We start from the raw sequence: 15,128 nt of genomic DNA on the forward strand, positions 1-15,128 counted from the left end.
CAGCATCTTCAATAAGCCTGAATAATGTAGTTAACACTGACTATTTTGAGGTACTTGTGTAATTCTCCTAGGAAACATTGATTTAAGCTGGCTACTTCACCAGTTGCTGGTGAAAAGTGTCAATCCTACGTTCATCCACCTCTGTCTGAAATAAATAACCACCAAAAAAACCCAAAACAGATATGAACAATTTCCTGAATTCATTGGCTCAGGTAAATGTTTAGTTGTGTTTTGACCTTATTCCTTAGATCTTTTTCAAAGCATTGTGAACCTCTGAGTCCTTTGTGCAGGTCCATTATGGTGGCGAGATGCATTCACCTCAGAGCTAGATACTGGAATGTCAAGATAGGTGAGCTGACACCTCCCACTGTCAGCTCACATTCCGGGTGTTTTTTGGGAGGGAGAGGGAATCGTTATGCCGATCTTAGGAACATTGGACGACCCGCTCTACCACCCGCTCTACCACTGAGCCACCACAGCCCCATAATATGAACATATCCTTTTATTTTTTCCTGTATTTTCCCATTAGAGACCAGATGTTTTTCTGGATATGTCAACACAGACATAAGGTTCCTGTTCACAACATCTTTGGAGTCCTACCAATAAACAAATGGTGTATAGAATCAGCCTTGGCTAGAACTGTTTTCATTTTCTCATTCTGGGTCAGCTCTGATTGTTTGTTACTGCTGGAACAATAGTTGCTCTACAGGTTGGGTGGGGGTGTTGGCAAAGAGGAAGCCATTGTAAGTGGTTTACACAATGAGAGAAGAGGTGAGGTATTGATCAAATCTGTTTGTTATGTTGCTGTGGCCTACAAACCACCATGATGAACTTGCCGGAGACAGCCTGATGTACAGTACTGTTTACCCTTGTGTCCATATGTTTGTGTGCTTGACAACAGTAAGAGACTGGAAGCAGATTAGATATTTGAAAGGCCATGAAACACAGGGGTAAACACAACTCCTACCTCTATTGATTATTTGAGCACTGGTTGGAGGGTTTGTGGGTCCATGTTGCCTTATAAACAGCCTGGGGACTGGCTTGCTCCATCCTGATCAATATGTGCACAGGTTACATGGGTTGTTCTCTTTGTTGTGAGCCTTCATTGGATTTATGATAGCCAGAGGTTTAGGTTGTACATAACATAAGTTCCGTGAACCTGATGGCCGCAATTTTCCAGCACTTCAGTTAGATAATATCCATCTTTCAACCCCAATTTACTGCCTATCTTGGCCTCATAATCCCTGTCTCTCCTCCTTTTACTCTCTGTGATCTTTCTCTCCCCCCTTCCCCATTCTCCCTGTCCTTCTTTGACCCTGCTGTTGTTCCCTCTTCACCCATTTCACGCAAAGGCACAGACTTGGACATGCTGCGAGCTGAGAATGTGAGAATCAATAACATCTTCTCAACACTGTCTCAATTTTCAATTAAGGAGTTTGAAATCTACCTCTGTAGACACATCCATCACATTAGATCTGCCCCTAAAACATCAGGTTAGACTCAATCACTCGGCTGACACCCTAAGCACTACTACACAGCAGTGGGCTGAACATACTCATGTTCTACACTATAAATAATACAAACAGTGGATCAAGAGCACGTGTGATATGAAATGGGTTGATAAAAGTTGAAGATGTGTGCTGGGAAATAGGAAACAGAGAGAGGGAGAGAAAGGTGACATTTGGTAAAGGACCATGGACTGGAATTAAACCTACAGCCAACATGAGATGATCAAAACCTCCAGACACAAGGCAAACTTAAACCATTGCACCATTTGCGCCCATATAATAATCTGTAATACTTTTTATGGGCTTAAAATATAGAAAGCTTCAGGTACTTTTTCTTTAAAACTACATTTACTCTCATCTATTTTATCAACAATTGTTTATGTTGAATTAGTCACAGTAAGGATTCAATTATGCCATTTTCGTTGCATCTTCTCTGTCACGGCAAAAGTGATCAAAATCAAACACTGAACTCAGCAGGTTTGTCATTAAAAATCCTTTTCCCCATCTGAACATGAAGGAAACAACCTGCAGACTCTCTAGCTTCGCTGATTCACGAATTAGAACCACAAGGATCTGTTTTACAAAAAAGAAAATTTTGATAAGAGAAGTTCAGAAATAGATGATAAATCTTGTGTTCACCCTCTTTGACTTGACTTCTGCTCTTCTATTCCTCTTTTTCTCCTTTAGTCAGCACACATAGATGCAGATGAAGCTAATTAGCATTCCACTTAACATGGCTCTATATAACTGACAATGTCAGACAGCCTGAGACATATTAAACAGATATTTTCAGTCATACACAGGGGACTTACACAAATATACATAAATGTTGGTCATACGGTCTCAGGGGGAAACAGTAATTACTGTATATATAACAGTATGTTATAGAGTTACATTCATAGAGAGGAGTGGTTGGTTTGGGGATAAATGTACGGTATTTAAAAAATGAAAACAAATATAGGACTTAATATTTGTGATTGACGACAAGGGTTGATCTATTTGACATACTCTATTTATATAGCACCAGGTTCTTGTACTACCAGTTGCTTTATAACAATTGTATCGAGAAAATTCAAAATTATTCAGACATGGGATTTCTGAGGACCTCTGTGTCGTTTCCTTGGCAACCTGAGGCCTTGTCAGCGTAGTGTAACCATTGTAGTCTCACAGGCCACCTCTCCAAGGATATACCTTTGATGTTTGTCATGTTTAAGCAAACATATGGCACTCAGTACGATCTATACACTTGTGAAGGGAGATGTTGAAGGAAATGCCACATGCAGTTCCTGCTCGCCTGAGCGCTCACTGAGATTTTCTGAAAATAACAATTCGATTCCAAGGATCATGTATTTAGAAATTTCATGAATTCAGAAACGGAGACATTGTTGAAATAATATCCTTGGAATGATCAAATGTCCAACAATCAATAGAGCCTGGCCAAGAGGAATGTCATATGTTTCTTGGCTTTGTCCCAAGGGCCTTGCCTTTGTGTGGCAGCCAGTCTTTCTTCCTTCATCTGTTTCTGCTGTCAGAAATAAAAAACAGATTAGGGAAAGGCCCAGAAAATGTATACACCCAACATCTGAGGGAGACATGGAGACAAATGCCGACAATTTTCTACTGATCCTACACATAAGAAGACCCGTGTTTGTCGACCCTCCCCCTATATGGTGATGCTTGTAAGTCACAATTGCAATCAGAAAGTGCTGGAGCACTTTTTTTTAATCAAGCACTGGTTAACTATCTAATCAACCATTCACCAAGCACTTAAAGCTCATAATTGACGTGGATAAGTGCTATCAGTGATTTCATTAGCCCAGCTGCCTCCTCTTTATGGGTGAAGGAGGAGCTGCAAAATGAAATAAATGAACTACTTGGTCTAGTTCACCAGTGATATACCTACAGGACATCTCCGTTTATTACATGTCAGGACTATTAAAGGTTTAGAAATGACTGTCAGGTGCACACCCTCGCTTAATGAATACAAATCAGTGTATTTGTCTGTCTATGTCCTTACCTGTTTGGGATGTGTTCGGTGTGTGTACCTCTTCAGCAAAGTTAATTATCTTAATTTACCAGTACATTCATACGAACATTGGCTTTGACAGGCTGGGCTTCAACATGAAGTTAATGGTTTCTAAAGCAAAAATGGGTGGAGTTAATGGATGTATTCATTTTGGCATTCGCACTTAATTGTATAAATATTATATATGACAATGATGTTACAGTATTTATTGAAAGACTATTCATAACATGTAACTGAATTGTATTGAATAGAACACCCACTGCAGATTATAAAGCTACATCAGTTATTATCCATCAGTTATTTTTCCATCACTGTCATTGTGAAGTGTTTTCATGCGTTGCTTTGGTTCCATGATTGTATAAAAAAAGATCTTTGAGAGGTGGCCTGATTATTTTAACATCAAATACCTGCATATGTGAGTATTGTTATGTGTAGTTCCCAACATGTCTAGTATACAAGGAAATTTCTGAGTGACATTGATTATTATTAAATATTGTGAATAAGCTTAACTGTATAGTTACTGCAATAAAATGAATGTAAAAGAAAAAGTAACAATACCTAGTCTGTTTAATTTGCGCTATTGGCAAACATTCAATGTCCATTAAAATCTGAATGTCATGGGGGAGGACCTAATCCCTGTAGACAATTGGCAAGTGTCCATGTGCATTTAATACATGCATCAGTTCATCATAGTCTACATATAGAGATGAGCAACCACTCAAGCAAGCAAAAGTCTATGTCCCAAATAACAGGTCAAATACTTACATTATGTTTAGTAAATAAATTATTGTCATGCTTTTGATTGACCATTTACTTACAAAGCAGTCTTTCACAGGTATTCATATCCACCATATCCATCATTCTCTAAATAAGGTAACTTCTAGCTCTGAATAACCAAAAGGGTGACAGCAAACAGGAAGGTAGAAATGGCGGTCCACAATGCCAATGGAGGACTCAGTTTGGGTGCATCAAACATTTGATTAGGATTCCCCACGGGCCTCTCTTTGGAGGTTTTCAGGACATGCATGTGTTATGAGACACAGGCATAGACCCAGTCTTTGCTTGAGGGATTACATGTCTCCTCTGGTCTAGTTGTACCTTGGGATCCCCTGGGAAGTATTGGATAATTTGTCAACGATCGATATGTTCAGAATACCTTTCTTTATCTGTTATTTACCCAATCTAGGCTAAACGTAAGCAAAACAATAAATGGATTGATGATGACATGGTCAGTTTACACCTGCTCCATCAATTCACCGCTATCATATTATAGGTTTGTTTGAGAGCTGGGACCATTCCAGTTTAAGTCCTCTCAGGTAATGGTTCTGATCTCTTTATCCTATCAGGGTGGTGTGATCCTCATCAGCATATCCCCTCTAGATCTGTGTATTAGTATACGGCCAACGTAACACAAAGCTCCTCTGTTACACCCAGGCAATTGACACATGCTTGCCAGCATGCATATACACTCACGCGTTATACAATCCACTGTCATCAGATTTCTGTCACATGATGACGCCTGCTCTTTAGGGTATTGGTATAGGACAAAATGGCATTCGGATTAATCCTGCGATTAAGTATTATATACATTATAGCAATTATGACAATTATGGTGCAGAGAATTTATGAGTGTGCTTGAATTTAACTTCGCATTGATGGCTCTCCAAAAGGAGATTGCAACCCATCTGGTAAGGATGGGTTGCAAGTTAGGGGGTTGAGAGATGAATCATCTTAGGATCACTGAGAGCTTTGCTTCCCATTAATCTCAAATATCTCAATGTGTCAAAATGATCAGAACGTGACACTAAAATAATTGCCAGATATCACATCTTGGCAGCTTGTCATGCTGTTTTGCAATAGAAATTAGCATGACTGTCTTTGTTTGGGAGACATTTGACAACTCCTGCTCCTCGGTACACAATATAATTCATCCCAACAGAATTTCTATGACTACAAAGTCTCTATCAGCCACAGTTAGTACTATTTTCTAAGAATACCAAGTCTTGATAGTTATGACAGCACCATCATGTTATATAATACTTTCTAGGAACATCACAGGTTCAGTTGTTTGCTTGCCCTTCAGACATGTAAGAACTGTTTGCATGTTTAAATTAGAATTGATGTGCCTGCTTGGACTTAAAACGTCAGTTCATGTGACTCTAGTTCATGTTTCTCCAAGCCCATAAAGGAAAAAGCAGGATGGTTGTTTCAGCAGTAAAATAACGTTTTATATGAATAAGACTGCTCCTTGGTGCACTGGTGTCACGCCTAGAGTTTCCCCCGCCTTACGCCCTCAGTCAGCTGGGATAGGCTCCAGCTCCCAGTGACTCGCCACAGCGTATGAAGCGGTAGACGATGAATGCATAAATGAATGAATGAATGAGACTTGTTCCTCTGCAGCAGCAACATACAGCATGTGGGCCTGATGATAAATGCAGCTAGATGACAGATAAATGAAGGCACTGATCCCTCATCTGTGACCATCCTAAGACAAAAACGACATAACAATGTCACCTCTATGTGTGCATATACGGCACATAGCAGCATGCCCCGACTTCTGTGGTATGGCATGCAATGAAGCAGAAAGCTTTATAGATGATACATTTCACAATCGTCCTATTTTGCGATCATCGTCTGTCCTTGTTCTTCAAATACTTGACTTCATCGTAGGTGAATCACCAGGATAGGCCACACACCTGAACTCAATACACATTATCACACCTATTCTTCAACACCTGCATACTTTCATCTGTGTTGGTACTGTTACTGCCTCCAAATGTCAGAGTTGCCCCCACTGTCTTCTTTGGAATGCCAGGAGACAGTGTCTAAGTAGAAAATAAGTAGAGTCATCCTTACTGTTAGACTTTAGCAATACAGTATTCGCGGTTAATGCGTTTCAAGAACCACACACGAATAACAAATTCCGCAATATAGCGACAAACTATCTTATTATTTACAGTAATTTAAACGTTTATGAACCCTCCCCATACTGATATTAAACCACCTTTTATCTGTATTACCTTTCCCCACACTTCTGGATGCCGTCAGCCAATAGAATGCGCGTGCGGTATGACATGATGCGTGAGGCTGCACTGTACAACCATCTAAACATATATATAAAATAGAAATAGACTGACAATTGTTATGTAAAAAAGTCTGCCAAGTTCATAAATAATGGTTGTAATGTGCTTCAATTATATTACATAAGTACATAAGAAACATGAATGCCTTGACTGGACTTATGTAACTTTTCAAACCAAGTCCTTTTTGTGCCTGACCCAAACTGTGGCTATTTCTCAAATTCATAACATGCCTTATGTGAACTATACTAGCTTTACTTTGGAACTGCTGTCACCTACTGCTTGTTTATTATTGTTAACTCAACCACATAGCCCTGCATGTTCCCAAACAAGTCAAGGGGTAAAGCAGTGTCAGAGAATCTTAATAAGAGTTAACATGGCAAGCATGTCGTTCCAACATGTTCTTCATTAATTTATTTTTCGTTCTCTATTTGTTCCCCTGTTGAGTTCCGTGCATATTTTCTGTACTCAGAATGTTCTGTATTTGTTACGCTGCATTTTCAAGCTGATTTCTTTGTTATCATTAAACATGTGACGTCAAATTAATAGAAATATTTTTCTATTTCCTTATTTTTCATGTACTTGCAGGTTGAGGGTATTCACTGCCATTGTGGAAATGCACAATTGAAATGAAAGCCATGCATCTCCAGGAGCACCAGTCCATCAAGGCTATTGGCTGTTACTGAATGATTCAGAAGAGCCTGAAACATATAAATGTGACAGTGCCTTTGAATGGATTGTCTTCTTCATTAGGTATAGTTGTGTTATTAATACTACATTTCAGTTCTGGACAAGATCTAGGCAGATAGTAGAATGAAGGGATTTAATATCAGAATATGAGTATATACAGTGTCCACACCAGAAAGTCGTCCAAAATAGGCAAACACACAAAAAATAGAACGGAGGTTAAAGCCACAAGACAAGGTTGAAGATTTAGAAAACATAGTGAGAATGAGGAAAGAAAATTCAAATGTGAGAAACAAAAAAATCAAAACAAACTGACAGCAAACAAGAGGGACTCTGGTTAAAAATCAGACTTATTAGTTCCAAAGAGATTAGTCTGTTAATTATAATCACCAGTAACAATTACAGCAGTAAAATACAGCATTAAGACACATTTTTGATGCAGTTATTAACCCCAAATCATAATTTTTCTGAATAAGTATTACTAACTTTTCATTTTAAATGCGCTTTGCTGATAATATGTGATTATATTTGATTAGTTGAGGTTTTGAAGGCAGGACTTCACTTGAGTATTTTCACTATATGATATTTGCACTTTCGGGTCAATGAAAGATTGCAATTCACTCACTGATTTTTAGCCAACACTAATGGAGAACATTTGGCGTGCCATGTAGCACAGAACGTTTACCTAGCAGGAAAATCGTTTCCGTGTAGATGAATCCAGCTAGCATTTCTAAAAGTGACTTATTTACCTCTGCCACTGTTGAAAGACACACCTTTAGCGTTACAAGGAGGAAGTTCGCCTCCCAACTCCTCTTGCTGCGTAAACAAAACTAGGAGGTCACCTTGCTCTGCTTGAATAAGGTGTTGAAAAGTACTAAAATGTATGTTTGCCAATGAGCCAGGTGACTCATAGTTACCATGTTGGGAACAGAACATTTTGCAACTGAAGGCAGGTTTAATTTGGACTCCTTAGTACCTCACATTCCCTAAAGCTTTAAAAGCAAGGAGAACACACCTCTCTCTCTCAATCAGTGGAAGTACACGGAGAGAGAAGCATTTGCCACACACACACACACACACACACACACACACACACACACACACACACACACACACACACACACGCATACACGCAGATTAAACAGAGCAAGACAGAGTGTTCCTCCCTCTTCACAAAAGCTGCCTCATTATAGGTAGAAATGTTTCTGCTGATATGTGATGACGTGTTTTTATGCGCACTGGCTTCAGTTAACTTCGAGTTCATAAAGTTTAATCCCGCAAGAATGTTGTCGAATCTCCAGGGCTTTTCTGTTCAGGCAGTTTGTGACGCTGCTACTGTGCACACATGTACACATAAACCAATTGTACTACAATTCACGGTCATGTGCTTTCCATCGCTGAGGAGAGTGATAACGCACAGCCTTATCTGTAACCATGACAACAAACTGGATACACTGTGGGCCCTTCCGACGCATGTTCCAAAAGTGTTGTGAATGGCGTTCAAATAGGAATAGAGGCCCTGCTGCTGTTCCGGGAGAGCTGTGTGATAGCAAGACCATTGATAATTCAGGAGATAAGTGGATGAAACACAGAGGGATTCTCTGTTCTCTCTATGTTCTGTGACCTTGGATTGGATTATTCATACCGACCTTGGCTGCTTGTATTCATATGAAAGTCCAAAATAATGAATGCCCTAGGCCAGTGACGTAGCAATGAAGAGCTCCATGAAATTGAAAACAATTTTGTACAAGACATTCATGATATGCTGCAGTCTTGATTGAGGAGGAATGTGAAGAATCTGCCATGGCTAACAGATATGAACGGTAGTCTTCATTCAACAGACAGTGTTTGAGCCCCAAACAGGGTGTTGTGCTAGCTACAACAGGAATCCCCAGCAACCCAACCCCCCTACCGTCTGCCAGAAAACACCATACAGAGAAGTAGATCATAAACGTAGAGTTCCTTCAAAGTTCAGGCGGATTCAGCGGAGGCAAGCCTCTCTCCCTCTCTAATGCCTTTCCATTTATGATTTTGTTTGAAGAGAAATAGCAGAACAACACTCAGATTGTAAGGCTGCGTTTAATAAGCAAATGGTAGTGCTTTTTTGGAGGGGTGGACTGGGGGGAGTGCAACGACCCTGAGGCAAACTGATCCTAGGGTCAAAATAACAGGAAGGAAGTCACATGACCCGTTCCAATTCACACAGAGTAGGGGGTCTACAGGTTGGGACCAACACAGAGGGAATTCAAAGGCGTGGGAGATAATGTTTGTCTTTGTGTGTGGAGTTTCTGTGTGTGTGTGGTTAAAAAATAAGAATGGAATTTGGTGCAAGCGTTGGCTTGAACACTCCAGAAAGGCGGAGAGGGGTGGGGTTCACTGTTTATCTTCCTCTTTTATGAGAGATGTCCTGGTCAAGAGGCAGGATAAGCAGTGGTCATTAATGACACCAGTTATTGGTCCCTCTAGTCCTAACAGAATGGCAGAGTAATATTGGTTCAAATGAAAGCGGGCTGTAAGAACTGCTGGTTTATTAGAGGGGTTGTTAAACTTTGGCCTCTGGTGTTTCCTGTGTGGGATATCTCTGTGAGATCACTTAAACTGGACATGGATAGCGGTCCTGTTCATGCTGTTACAGTCAAGTGTCTGTCATAAAAAATATGTCAAAGGTGGAAGTAATGAATTACAGTTTTTCATTGTGTGTGTTGGGGGGGGGGTGTAGCAGGTATTACAGAAAATGTCACAAATTTTACCTTCAAATATGTTCTTCTCCAACATTGTAGGATTCACATATATTTGGAAATTGGATCCAAATTGGAATCATCAAATTTTTTCGTAGGGGACAGCTGTTCGTGTTTTTCAGAGCAGATTCTTCCAACTTATAAGTTTTTCTTGTGTTTGATCCATGTGGACTCAGATGTGTAAAAACAGTTCAAAGAGCTGTGGTATGCGTGCCAGACCAGTTGTTGGCAGTGCAATTTGTCAAAACTGACCCAGAAGTTATGCTGGAAGAATGCTAATATAAGAAAAGTCTCCTCTGATCTCAGTACTTGTACAGTCAATCCCATTTTTACAGTGGGGGTGTGTTAAGTCAGCAGCAAAACCAAGACCGAGTGGGCCACCATTGTTGAGGTTGTTGATTTCTTTGAGCCTGCACATCAGGCTACATTCTTAGTAGTTAAGTGTAAAGAGGAGTTGTGTCGTCGTTGCTTTCAAAGGAATTTTGTTTTGTGTGTTCACACAGCGATGTCAACAGTGGCTTTTCAAAAGATTACACTCGGCGTCACTGATGCGACACACACCCCTTGTGACCTCTATCAGCTGTCAATGATAGGAATGTTTGCTCCTCCTCACCATAACAGCCACAAAACTTTACAACTGGAACTACTGAGGAAGTGGTGGGTTACTATGTATAGTTTCCCTAATGGAAAAGCATAAAAGGAGGAGTAGAGGATGTAGCGCTGAGCTGGATAACCACAGGTCCCGATTGGCAGTATTTGCCTCGGCTCCAAGAAAGGTTGCATCTACTTTAACCAGTCATTGATTCAATCCAACAACCAGAATCACACAAAACATCATTGTTGTGTGACTAAAAATTGAATACTATTGGTGACCTTCTTGTTCACTCATGAAATCTCCAGTGAGGTCTGTGAAAGCTTACAAGTATATATTTGAAATATCCATCAATGTAACTGTAGAGCCTCATTCAGCTGTTGAATGGTTGACTGGTTAAAAGGTTTAAGGAGCGCAGCGCGACAAAGACTGAATGGGAACATACAAAGGAACGTACAGGCTGAGGGGACTGGGTGTATTTTGCCATTCTGGATACAAAGCTAGACTGATTTTGATGTATAAATGTTTATTCCACAATCCAATGGTTCTTACACTAATTATTACAACTAATATACTCAAATTATAACTTTTAGGGAAGAGATTCACTTCACTGTGGCATCACGAGAATAAATACTTTTCTGTCCATTATCTACCGCCACAATACACAATTCAAAAGTGTAATATTTCACATTTGGTCAGATGATGAATTTACAACATTAATAATGGGGGAACAGCTGCTTTGTGCATTGGAATCAAATTTATGGGCCAATGAAATTCAACAAATTTGACTGTTTTATCTTTCTCTCAATGAACACACCAATACAGCAATCCAGCACAAGCCCAACTGTTAGCACTAATCATTATTGCCATTAAGCTAACTATCAGTCATCTGTACTCCTCTGTAATGGTTTAAGTGAAGACAGCGTGTTTCCTGTATTTGTCGATGTATAACTCCCATTAGCAGCTCGAACTACACTTAATACCTAGTAATAGACTCCTTCAAAGTCGTCACTCCATTCATGAGTCACAACAGACATAAATGTAAATTGCATCTTGACAAGTGCAAGAGGCATGTGACCTTGAGGCTGTAATTCTAGTTTCTGTTGTTTTGGTTTTGCAGCTCACTGCACATGTATTTACGCGTGCACACACACACACACACATATATACACACACACACACACATGTACACACAGCCCATTGAAACATGACTGCCTCTGGGTGTTGCATGCCGCATCAAATACAGGAATGAAATTTTTAGCTTCCTGAGGAGGGGATGGGACTAGCTGTGTGTGTGTGTGGGGGGGGGGGTCACAAACATAGAGGGGGGGCAGGATGAGGTCAGTGGTGCTATAGATGGGTTGGTCAGATGCATTCGGTACAGTCAAGTTAAAGGTTTTGGACAGTTGCAAGAAGTGTAGTGGACTGAATGTAATAAAAGAAAAAAACAGCAGTGAATGATGGCAAGTGTCACATGGATGCTTTTGTACTGAAATCAGTCAGGCCTGGAGAGTGATGGTTGGCTGAGAGGACAGGGAGAAAGTGATAATGTTTCAAACAGGATGTGGAGGTCAAGAGGCTCTCCGGCCACGGAAACATAATGGCCAAAACACTCCATTAAGGCCGGCCTGACCTTCAACCCACGTCCACTGCTGGAGAAACTGAGACTCGGATGGCACAGATGTTAAAGGCTCCTCTTATTGTAGATCACAGTTCATCTACAATACTTCCTTAAAAGTATGGTAGATGAATTAGTACAAATACAAATGTGTGCATAAAGGAGGCTAATTTATGCACATACATTTGTACTTGACGTCATGTTGTTTAGCGGTGAGTTCATACCGCCGTCGTTACCACAGGTGAAACAGAAAGACATGCACACACATTCCTGTAAACACGGACATCACTCTCACTGTCTCTTAGTCTGTCAGGCACAAACAGATTTGCCCAATCCTGCCCTTAGCCCAGCTTTGTTCCAGCAAGCAAGTGGGTTTAAAAACAAATGACGTGCTTGGCCTTTTATTATGTTCCGGACACTGTTTTTCCTGAGGCTGGAATGTGGACAGGAATGTGTTGTTGCTCTGCTAGCACTCAGAGGGGAGAAAAACTTACCACGGTATCAAGCTGGAGAAAGAAGGGAGGGAGGTGTGGAAAGACTGGAGGAGTGAAGCAATAGCTTCACTAGAAGTTGGATGGGATAGAGAAAAGTTGCAATGCAAAAATACCTGTAGAACATCCCACCGCTGTCAAGTGTAATCTGAAAGAGGGTGGCGAATTCTCCTTCACTGTGTTTCCTGGTTTACCCTTGCTGTGTCTCTGTCTCTGCTTTTCATTACAGCTGTTATGATGCTCTGAGCTCAGGCCAGGATAACACTTGCATAACAGCCTGTCTGTTACTGCCCTGTTGATCTAAACTGTGCCGCTACTCTGTTTTTCATAGAATGTACAGTTTGGACGTGTGTCCCCAGGCAAGACAGCTGGATGATGTTGCATTTTGCACATGCTTTAAATAATGGTTTAAAATATGAATTAAAGTTTTTAAAAAATGCTTAAAAGAGACAGAACTTCAATCCTGCTTTGCATTTTGTTTTGTTTCTAGAAAATCAAAGTCTGAATTGGATGTCAATGCCGTCTTCAATCGTCACCTCTTTTCTGAGGTCTAAAAGTGGATACTGCTCATGTGACATTAGATGAGTTTTTTTCAGTCCATCTGATCCTGTTGGGTCCATTTAGCCTTCTATAGATGCAGGCTCAGGTGAAACTGAGCATCAACTTTTGATTAATTTTTGATTTTCTACAAATATTGAATGTGAAATCACATTAGATCCACTTTGGTGAGATTAAGTTTTACTTATAACCAGTTCTTTTCCTCTATACAGGCAAACAACATGCATTTTAGTCTGATGAAGTTACAGTATACCTTGTTTGACATATTGATATGAATCAATGGGCTTGGGAGTTTTCACACACAACCTTATTTATTCAAATACTATTGAAATGGTTGGTTTTGGTCTTTTTATGGGACATATTGGCAATCAGGATTAAAAAAAAAAGAATATCGCCAACTCTATTACGCAACATGGGGAGTGAGCAAAGCTGCTTGGTATCCCAGGGTTCTCTGAAGGTTAGTTCACTGGAGAAAACAGAGCTGTTCAGGCTCGCCTGCTGAGTTTGTTGTTTGTTGTTCACAATTCCATGTTATGAATCTTCCAGGACTTCCATGTGCTTTCATTTTGGCATGACATCATTTGATAATGGAACATTTCCTGCTTTGTTTAGTAAGGAGCAAATATGGTCATGGTTATTTAACTCTAAATTCCATATATTTTGCTGCAGAACATTGTTACTTATCATATATTAAGTGACTCCATTTATCATTTTTATGGTCATTTGATGATGGACATGCATTAGAGACAGAATTTAGTAGAGGGGGGAAAAAAGTGGTTGCATGTTTAAGGGACCCATTCGTCACCGCGGGTGCTCGGGGACCTATTTGTCCAGCAGGGAGAGGTGGGTGAGGGATGAGGTCTACAGCCACTTCGCCTATCTGGAGCTCGGAGCCGGAACACCCAGATGGATGAGAGAGGGGGGAGTGAACCAGAAAAGGTGGATCAAAGAGTGTGAGAGAATGGGGAGCAGAGGAGAGGACGGCTGGGAGCATGGGGGAGGAGAGGATGAGAGATGGCGGGACGGTCCTTCTTTTGATCCATCATTGAGTGATGCGCCATTCATTCAATATGTTGACTGAGACCACCTGGGGGACTCCGAGGGAGGCTGTGTGTTTGTTTATTAGCGCTCAGGGGGAAAGTCATCACTCGGCTGTGGATGGCTGTCAGGCTCGCAGCCGTCTACATTAGGGTGATTGAAAGGAAGTGATGGCTCACTTCCACAGAGTGTCAATGTCTTTGGAGAGCCCTGAAAACCCGCTGTGTGATATCAATGGCTCCTTTTACAACATTGTGCAACAAAGAAACCTCCTTCTGAATATTTCCGCAATCAACAAAACATTGTTTTGGATTTTCAAACAGCAGGATGATTTTCCACATGCAAAAAGAGAAATGACATGGTGTGATGTTTGACACGTGACTCGAGCGGCGCCTCCTAATCAGTTGAATAACAACAAGGCTATCTCGATTCTGCTGTGACCCGTTGTCACACCTCTGTCCTGCCAGCCCATCTGCCATCTCGCTATTGATTTGGCACCTGATCACTTCTTCTGATGCCTCATAGGATGTACAACAAGTCATCTCGCATCTTTATAACTCTCATGCGGGACCGTGAGGAAAAATCAAGGCTCAGAAGTTTCGCCTTGAACAAGCTCTGTAAAAAAAAGGGACTGATGATGGAAACCAGCTTCAACTTTACTGGCACAAGAGAAGCCAAATAAGGAAATCTTTTGTATCTTGATTCCCATTTTATTATTGCTGTCAGTAAAAAGAAAAGTTTAGTAGACGAGTCACTCCACAGCTCTGTTTTATGAATGCTTTTAATATTTGT

This window comes from Antennarius striatus, chromosome 12 (genome assembly GCF_040054535.1).
Source record: "Antennarius striatus isolate MH-2024 chromosome 12, ASM4005453v1, whole genome shotgun sequence".
Classification (NCBI taxonomy): Eukaryota; Metazoa; Chordata; class Actinopteri; order Lophiiformes; family Antennariidae; genus Antennarius; species Antennarius striatus.